This window comes from Rattus norvegicus, chromosome 9 (genome assembly GCF_036323735.1).
Source record: "Rattus norvegicus strain BN/NHsdMcwi chromosome 9, GRCr8, whole genome shotgun sequence".
Taxonomy (NCBI): Eukaryota; Metazoa; Chordata; class Mammalia; order Rodentia; family Muridae; genus Rattus; species Rattus norvegicus.
In genome coordinates this window covers 117,681,648-117,691,140 of record NC_086027.1, presented here as the reverse complement: position 1 = coordinate 117,691,140, position 9,493 = coordinate 117,681,648, and the positions used below count along the sequence as shown (strand labels likewise).

Here is a 9,493-nt window from a genome sequence, read left to right as displayed (position 1 = left end):
AAAAGAAGCCTTATTATTGATACCAGGAGATTCTGTGCACTTTATAAGGACCCAAGGGGAGTATACAGAGCTTCCCAGAGTCTTAGAAATGCTTCTTCTTGTTATTGTCTGTTTTTACAAAAAAGATTCATGCTTATAGGATAGCCTGGTATGTCACCTGCTCCAGAAGAATGACAAAAGATAAGCACAGAACTCTGAAGTGTTGGTTTATCATCCTTTAAGCGTTTACTACCTTAACATATTGACTTAAGAGGGGAGGGAGGGAAGGAGACTACTTAGTTTTCTTTAAAAGAAGGAGATCATTCCTACACCCTGACAAAACAGCAGGAAGCTCTCAGATTTCCAAAGAACGTTAGTGACTGTGATGCATGACTGAAGTTCCACCATGGCGTCCCCTGTCCCTCACACTATAGATTTAGCTCTGAGTGGCACCATGGCTTTGCCCTCCCTCACACTACAGCAGAGATAGCTCGTTCTTCTGTCATCTCTTGTCCTTGACTCATCAGAATTCGTTCTCATGCACCGCAGGTTGCTTTGCTTTTTGTTTTGGCTACGTCTACTGATTTCCTTTTCATCTCCTCAAATAAACTTTATTTCTTAAGTCCACCTGGTAGAATACGTATTTAGATGTCAAACTACGAGTAAAAACTTGCTGTTCTTCTTGATGTTTTCCATTTACCTAATTTCCCTAATGATCTTTTTACAAGTCTGGTATTTAACATCGCAAAGTTAAAAAATGTAAATATGGGCTTTTTGCATTTTTATGTGAATTCCATACTTCAAATTAATTCTAGAATGTCTTGACTATGTCAAAGCAAGGGCATTGTATGTGCCCTTTTGTGGCCTTTTATTTGTGTGTTGTGTGTGTGTGACTGTTTTGTGTATGTGTGTATATCTGTTTGTTTGCACGTGTATCTCTCTGTGTGTTTATACATTTTTGTGTATCTCTCTGTGTATCTCTCTCTGTGTATCTCTCTCTCTCTCTCTGTGTGTGTGTGTGTGTGTGTGTGTGTGTGTGTGTGTGATCCCTCAGTTTCCTGATCTGCCACCCGTGCCATGCTTTTCCATCATGATAGGCTCTCCCTCTTAAGCTAAAGCAAAAGTGTTGTACCACAGGGATACAAATCAAACTAGAACGCAGTGCAAGAGCAATACTGATGGAGGTATCCCCTCGCTTTCTCCTTTGTGTAATTATTTAGTTCTCCCAAGCACAGAACACTCTGATAACTATGGAGTTGTGTTTCAAGGAAGCTGTAGCCATTGCCTTGTCAGTTTTGTATCACTGTCAATTGCTTTTGTCTGGTACTTTTGTAGAATGCAGCCTGTCTACCCAGTGGTTCTCACTTGCCCTTTGAGCCTTTGGGTCTGTATAACTGTGGTCTGGGGCTAATAATATCATGAATTGCCAAGTCCCATGAAGGATGCTGTATGGATAAGTAAGAAAAAAGAAAACTCTGAAGTCCTTAACTGTATGGGCTCTTCTAAAATTGTTAAACAAAATTCCCCTCAAAAGTTTTAATCAAAAACATCTCAAGATGGGAAGTAAGTCATTAATCTATATTTGAAGAGTGCATATTTCTTCAAAATGAAACAGATTACCTAATTTGTATGGATTTAATCACAGTTTATGTAGGAGATCCAGAGAGATCTGTAGACATTTCATGAGTATAAATCTTGACTACACAGTGGTGAGCACACCGGAACAGACATGCAGCCATTCCTTCAAGAAGAGTGGAAAACATTGCAATCAATGTAATAAACTTAAAGTTCTCTGCAACCCCACTCTCTCCAATTATCCAAAGTAGTACACGGGAAGGGTAAGAACGGCCGATCACATTCCAAGTCCTCAAGTGATATCCCACTTCCCATGGACTGTAGCATCCACAGTGCGACTCAGAAGTCAAGTGCTATGTCAAATCCATTACAACCCTTCCATTTTAATTATGTTTACGCAAGGAAAATGAACATATATTTGAGGCTTGGCTTTGGAACACACTCGTATATTGAAGTGGTAGGCACCCAAACTTGGATGAACCTTTATGACTTCACTGAGCTTTTAGTATGCATCCTGAGGTATTGGTTTATGGACTTTGAGAACAGAACATTGATGGCAGTTGCTGGTGGACAACTACCTAGTTCTTGTTAAATAAGTCCAAAAACTGCAGGGATTCACAGTAGTCTACAGCTGTGACCAGTGAAGCTGATGAGGTCATGGTAGAGCACAGGTCTCATCAGGATGAGTTTTCCCAGGTCTCACAGCAGGGAGAAGAGAGTCTGTCTACATACTGGCCACTCATGTTTCTTCTCAGCAAAGGCAAGATGCTTTGAGTCACATTTTACTGGACCAATAGAATCATCCACTAGCCAAATTCGGCGGCTGCATTTATTTTAAGCGCATCCAGAATATAATTCTACTGTGTGTTCTGAGGAAGAACTGGTAATACTTGGTTTCTACAGAGTGATAAGATATGTATGAGCGTGTCACTTAATGCTACCAGGCATGCTCGTTAAATGGCTCATCATAAAAATACAAGAATTAATTACACTGTCATAAGTAAGAAAATTGTGTTATATCACCCTGCTGCCATGGGCTGGATTCAGCGTTGATCAAAGATTGATGACAAGGAAGAAGGAAACCAGAAGGTCATTTTTTTTCATATTAAAGGCAGATCTATATTCATGTGATATGTTAATTCAAGTCTGCTGTGCGGCAGATGCTGAAGATGAGATTAGACATGAAAGAGACTAATGGTAAGGGCTCAAGAGAAGACAGTAAGTCACAGGAATATATGCATTAAGGCACAAGGAAAGGCCTCAGGGTGCAAGGCATGCTGGGAGTCCTGGTAAAAGGATTGCATACCACAGTCTTCTAAAGACAGCTCTTCAAATTGCTAGATTAGTTCGCCTTTGTAGATGTGATATGCTTAGTCACTCATCGAAAACATCACACAGTGAACACATAATGACCTAAATTTGGGGGTAGATCCTACATTTATGGATTGACCAACAGGTGGGTAACCACACAGCTACTTTCCTGTCAGCAGAAGATCCAAGTTGTCATTTATGTACACATATGAATATAGTGTGTGTGTGTGTGTGTGTGTGTGTGTGTGTGTGTGTGTCTGACTATGTATATTCCCTTGGTAACATTCAGTACAAATCAACTAAAAAATAGGAAGAAAATATACAATATGAATAGTTGTGGAATTCTCTAGGTAGTAGACACAGACTATAGGAACAGAATTCTATAGGGAAGGAGTTAAAGGGCTATGGGGTGGGGAAGCAGTCAGTCATGGACTGCAGCACAAGGTCACCACACCAGTGTGCCATGCATTCTCCTGCTAGTATCCAACACTGACATCTGTACAGTCTGTGATGGATTGTGTCTTTCCTCTGCTGTTCAGGAAGAACTCAGTATGTATCAAGACTTCTAAAATACATTTTCAAATCTAGTCTTTTCTTACACAGTCTCACCCATCTGGAATATCCACCTGGGTTCTCAAAACTTAGTATGAGCATTTCAACATTTCATAGCTCTCCATCTGATATTTTATGGAAGTTTTTGTTGCCACACAACTTAACACATGGGCTCTGCCTCATGTTTTCCATAACTGGTATTTTTTCCATTAAAAAATACTATCATAGAATATTCACATATATATATGTTCTTTCCACAGCAGCTCACTTATCTCCATATTCCTTTCACCTTTATGTTTATTATCTGACACACTGTGCATATAAAAATTCTTTCTTTACTGAATCATTGCTCTCTTAGTGAGACACAGACTTCAGGAGTGCAGGATTAGTCATTTGTTCATGTAGAATTATAATGATTTCTCAGAGGCTTAAGGGATATGAATGCATTAATGATATTTTTGTGTTTTGCCATGCATTTTAAATCATGTATTATGGTAAATGTTTATGCATAGTACAGGTCTGACATATACTACACAAATGCTACATTTTATTCTTATTATGCAAGTTATTCATTTGAATAAAGAGATACCATGTGAGTCTCTAGCCAGATAGCAGCCAACAGAAAAGGTCCAAATGCTGCATCTTTATGTGTGTTTTCATATATGTTTTTACATATTTTTTTCATTTTGTGTGCGTGCATGTGGGAGTGGCACGTATGTATGTATGGGGGCATATATGGACACGGTGTGCAGTTGCCAGTGGAGGTCCTAGGTGCCAGATATCCCTGGAGTTAGAGCTATACATGGATTGTAACTCAAATATCAGGGGTGCCGAGACTGAACTTGGGTCCTCTGAAAGAACAGTACCATGCTCTTAACTGCTGAGCCATTTCTACACACCCTCTTTATGTTTTAAAATGAGGATTTTACTCTTCTGATTTATCCCCCCGGATTTAAAATAGCAACAATATCATGAGATGATTTAGATGTTCGATTTAGAGATACTGATGGTGTTGAATTACGTATTTTAATGAATATGATAATAGTCTTTACGGTTCCAATTACCATGTAAGAATTTTCTAGTGACTTTGTCACAGTACCATAAATAACTGTTATTTATGCAGTCATCCGGGCCTGGAAGGAAGTCCTAGTTGGTCCTTGCTCTATAGCACCATCTGCTGCTCATATACAAAAATCAGTGAACAATCAGACTTCCAGAGAGCTAGCAAGAACCCTAGAAGCCATCGGATCCATTTACAGTTAGTTGTACACATAAGAAAGCAAAGGCAAGGGGAAGGGAGTTCCTCACCAGCTTGTCACATGACTTCTTAGCAGAACTGAACACAGCGAGCTATGGGGTAAGAGTGTGAGTCTGGAATCAGCTTCCGTTTGTGTTTTCTCTGAACCATGCCTTTTGAGAGTTGATGATATTTACCCTGTATGATTGTGCTGAGACTATCTACACCACCTGTCAAACAGCAGGCCTGACTGGGCCTAGGAATAGAAGGCTAGCCCTTCCACAGTAAAGCCATTTTAAGCTCGAAATTACTAGTGATACATAGCATGTAAAGCACTTGGTTCATACTAATTACCTAAAAGTTACACATTGAATACACAGAAAACCATTAAGGGAGGTGTCGTAGTTAGGGTCTTATTGCTGTGAACAGACACCATGACCAATGTAAATTTTATAAAGTGCAACATTTAATTGGGGCTGGCTTACAGGTTCAGAAGTTCAGTCCATTATCATCAAGGCGGGAGCATGGCAGCATCGCAGCATCCAGGCAGGCATGGCACAGGAGGAGCTGAGTTCTACATCTTCATCCGAAGGAAGCTAGGAGGAGGGTCTCCAAGCCCACCCCCACAGTGACACACTTCCTCCAACAAGGCCACACCTTCTAATAGTGCCACTCCCTGGGCCAAGCATATGCAAACCATCACAGGAGGGCATTGAGGGATCTTACACATCTATTCCAATTATTCTGAAAACTGTGTACTGTGGATAGATGAAGCTGTTTCATAAAGTGCCAAGTCACACTGACCAACTTAATCTCTTCATTTGCTCCTTGAGGGCTCCTAATCAGTGACCGCGCCCGTGAGCTTCTACAAATCATACGTCATAGGTCCAATACATCAGAATATTCACATCTACTGCTTCTGTTCAACTTGGTTTTCAAACAAAAGCCTAATTCCGTTTTTTTTTAAATCTTGATTTCTTTAGCAGCTAAATATCAGATTTGTTTCTTAGTGCTTTCCTGTAAGTCACATGCTCATAACAAATGGAAACCTGAAAGGGGAGTGTCCATCTTGGAGAACCTGGTGAAGAGAATCACCTGGAAGCTATTCATGAAGGTGAATGCTTTGTGTGACAACATTTCCAAATATGGTAGCTAGAAAAGGTTTTCTCATTTTCCCAAAGCTTAGAGAGATAGTAATCAGAAAAAACAAACAAACAAACAAACAAACAAACAACTCTCACAGCCAGGGAAGAACAATGTAGGTTAAGGAACCCCGGGGTCAACGGCAGCAAGGGGACACACAGAAATGAAAGAAGTCCTGGAGAGTAACTGCAGACAGCACAACGTGACAGGTCCCATCTGATGTTGTTTCTTTAGGGATGAGTGACACTACTCTGCAGAACTTTTATGGCTTCCTCATAGAAGTTGAAGCTGAGGCGATAAGCTGAAATCCCCAGCTGATGCCTGGTGTCTTCTACATGACACGGGGAAGGGTGCTGATAGAATAGAGGCAAACGGTGGGAAATAGCTACACAGGGGGACCCTATCTCATAAAATGAAAAAAAAAAGAGATGGGAAATGGATCATCAAGAAAGAGCCTCATGTCAAGTCCAGACCCTGGAGGCTGTGCTCCTTTACATCTCCTATGACGCAACTTACTTAACGGCAATGTGATTTTTTTTTTTTGAGAGAGAGAGGGAGGGCCTCACTATGTAGCCAGGCTGGTCTGAAATTCACTAGGAAGGCCAGGATGGCCTTAAGCTCAGAGGGATTCACCTGCTTCTGTCTCCTCAGTACTGGAATGAAGGGAGTTCTCTACTACTCATGTCAAAATCTCAGCAATAAGGGACATTGAGCAATAATTAAATTTCCAAATCCACATATTTGGGTTCTTTTTGCTGTTATGCAGTTTTTATAACCTTAAATACAAACATATGACATGTTCTATTATGATGTTTTAAGTTATGGATTAAATAAACATACACACACAGACCACACACACACACACAGACACAGACACACATACACACACACACAGACACACAGACACACATATACACACACACACATACAGACACACACACACACAAACACAGACACACATACACACATACAGACACAGACACACATACACACACATACACAGACACACATACACATACACACAAATGTCTAACTGAAGTGCTTATTGGAAAAGCAAAAATCTCTGTACAACCCTTGGCATTTATTTAAATTTTTTCAGAAAATATTCACCTAGCATTTTATAAGGAGTCAACACCATGAACATCAAAATGATTCACCTTGTAATTACTTAAATATCTCATGGCCAATTGCCAATTTTTGACTTCAAATATATCACAATTCCCTGTAATAATTTTAAGCACAACTAGCCAAATATCAGTCCTCTGGGCACAGCATCAACTCTCAGAGAGCCCAAGAAATGAGTGTCACCCAGTCTGTGTGAAAATTATGCTGCTGTCACTGTATCTGAGGGCATCTTGGCCCCTGGAAACGTTCGACTTCTCTTGTATTCATTCTTCCAGAGTACAATAATTGTGCTGCATTGAAATTCCTTTGTAACTAGTTTGCCTTGACATTGTAATTGGCCACAAAAGATAGCTCTGGCTGTTGAACTGCTTTAAGAGAGCAGGAGAGGAGGAGGCTGATGGCAGCCTCTTTCTTTGAGAACTATCAGTCAGACTTTTTCTCACACACTTCCTGCTATGGGGAGAATCTCAGGTCGCTCAGTTCCAAATCCCCATTCTTGTGGTGCCTACCACAGACCCTACAGTTTCCTCTACCCTGCAGAAGAATTTCTGTTGGATTAAACTTCCCTTCCACTTCACTAAAAAGTATTCCTTTGTCCAGAACATAAAGAGTGTGTTCACATATGTGTACTGCCGTTTTAATTACCTCCTGGCTCCTGAAGCCCCCTTCTCAGGACTGAGACCATGTACTTTGCCTATCTGTCCAACACACAGCAGTATGGTGGAGACTGAAGACCAAATGGTGACATGGTAGTTGTCCCTTCAGCATTTTGCAACAAAGACTCAAGTGTTGCCTTGCTTATAGCTGCTTCAAGGAGCTTCACTGTTTAGTGGCACAGAACCCTGACCATGACGTAATTGAACTATTAACGTTGGGAGTGGTAAAGCATTCTTTTCCATGAATCTTTTCCTGATCACTTCCTGGCTTAATTATATTATAAGTCACAGTCACTTTTATTTTCTCCACTAACACCACCATTATTATTTTTTTTATAGCTGTCTCTACTGCTTAGAATTACAGGTAAAAATTAATGCATTTAACTCAACAGTCTTAGGAGAGAGGTTTTACTACGGTGCTTTGATTTGGTAGATGAAGAGGCCAGACTCAGGGTATTCAAATTGTTTACAGATAGTCACAGAGTTGGAGTGCTGACGTCCAAACATGGGCCCTGGAGTAAGAGTGTTTCTTTCCAAAATCTATATATCTTGTAAGGAGTGGTCACTGAAGACAAGTGTCCCAGATCCTTGTAATTGTGATTTCCTCTTCTGGAAAAACTTCAGATATCAATGCATGGACATATATCAAAGATAATGATGGGCTGAGGGAGAGGTCAGATGAACTTGGTGGCAAACATCTGCAATCCTAGGCTCTGTTCCTCCTACCTCCACCTACTGACTTGTTATTGCTATCTATGACCACATTTGAATAATGAGTGAAGGCCAGAGTTCAGAAAAATCCCTATTTCTGACATAAAGCAGATTTAAGGTAAAAACAAAACCAACAAACCAACCAACCAATCAACCAACCAACCAACCAACCAACCAACCAACCAACTAACCAACAAAACTCACAAAGATTTCTATACATCAAAGACACTGATGTTTCTATGAGAGAGAAACAGGGTTCCTACATTAGGGCTGGGGAGATGGTTCATCAGGTAAGAGTGCTTCTAGGAAAATCTCAGGACTTGAGTTCTGATTGTGGGATTTCATGTGTAAAGTCAGATGCAGTGGTGTCCATCCGTCTACTGACTAGCTACCCTGGAGTATGCAATGGGAGACTGGATCTCACTGAGACAGAAGGAGGGCACTGACTCCCGAGGTTGTTCTCTGCCCTTTAGTACACACACACACACACACACACACACACACACACACACACATGCATACACACACAGGTACACATATATACAAGCAAATAATAATAAACTGATTTTAGAAACAGGTGTTCACTTGGATCAGAAGTCAAGTTTGAAAACAGCCTGTTTTCCCCAGAACACAACACTTTCCCAATAAGAAATGACTTTTCTTTTCAGGTTCCAGCTCCACACTTTTACATCAGGAAAGTCAGTTATCTGTGGGCGTTGCTCTCTGAGGATAATGGAGGAACTGGATAGACAGAAGCACATCTAAAATTCTCCACTGAAATGTTTCAGTGTGGAGTTAATTAAATATGACCTACTTTGAGAAACAAAATACCTAAGCAAAGAGGGTCTTTATTTTATTATTTTGGTTTTGTCTGACAGTGTCTTTGGCTCTCCTGATACTCACCATGTAGACCAGGCTGGCCCCACACTCACAGATCTCTGCCTGCCCCTGTCTCCCAAGTTCTGGGATTAAAGGTATGCACCACCATGCCTGGCCAAAGAGGTTCTTTATACAGTGAACTAAGTAGACACAACTTCTAGTATTTTCTAGGACTATATTATTATAAAGCCTGTAGAAACCAGCAGACACTCCTTTTTGGAAATTCTTAAAGAAAGCAACAAAACTCTTATCGTTCATAGCACAGACTTTTCTTGGCTTACAAATTAAACCCCACAGTCAACCAACCCAGGGAGATGATCAGGGG

The 9,493-nt window shown here is 40.6% G+C and overlaps 1 protein-coding gene across 9 annotated transcripts in view; it reads right to left on the bottom strand.

Annotated features, from left to right (window-relative positions):
* The window catches only part of Dlgap1 (DLG associated protein 1), an 869,320-nt gene that overhangs the window by 482,323 nt on the left and 377,504 nt on the right, over nucleotides 1–9,493 (bottom strand). The window lies entirely within an intron of this gene.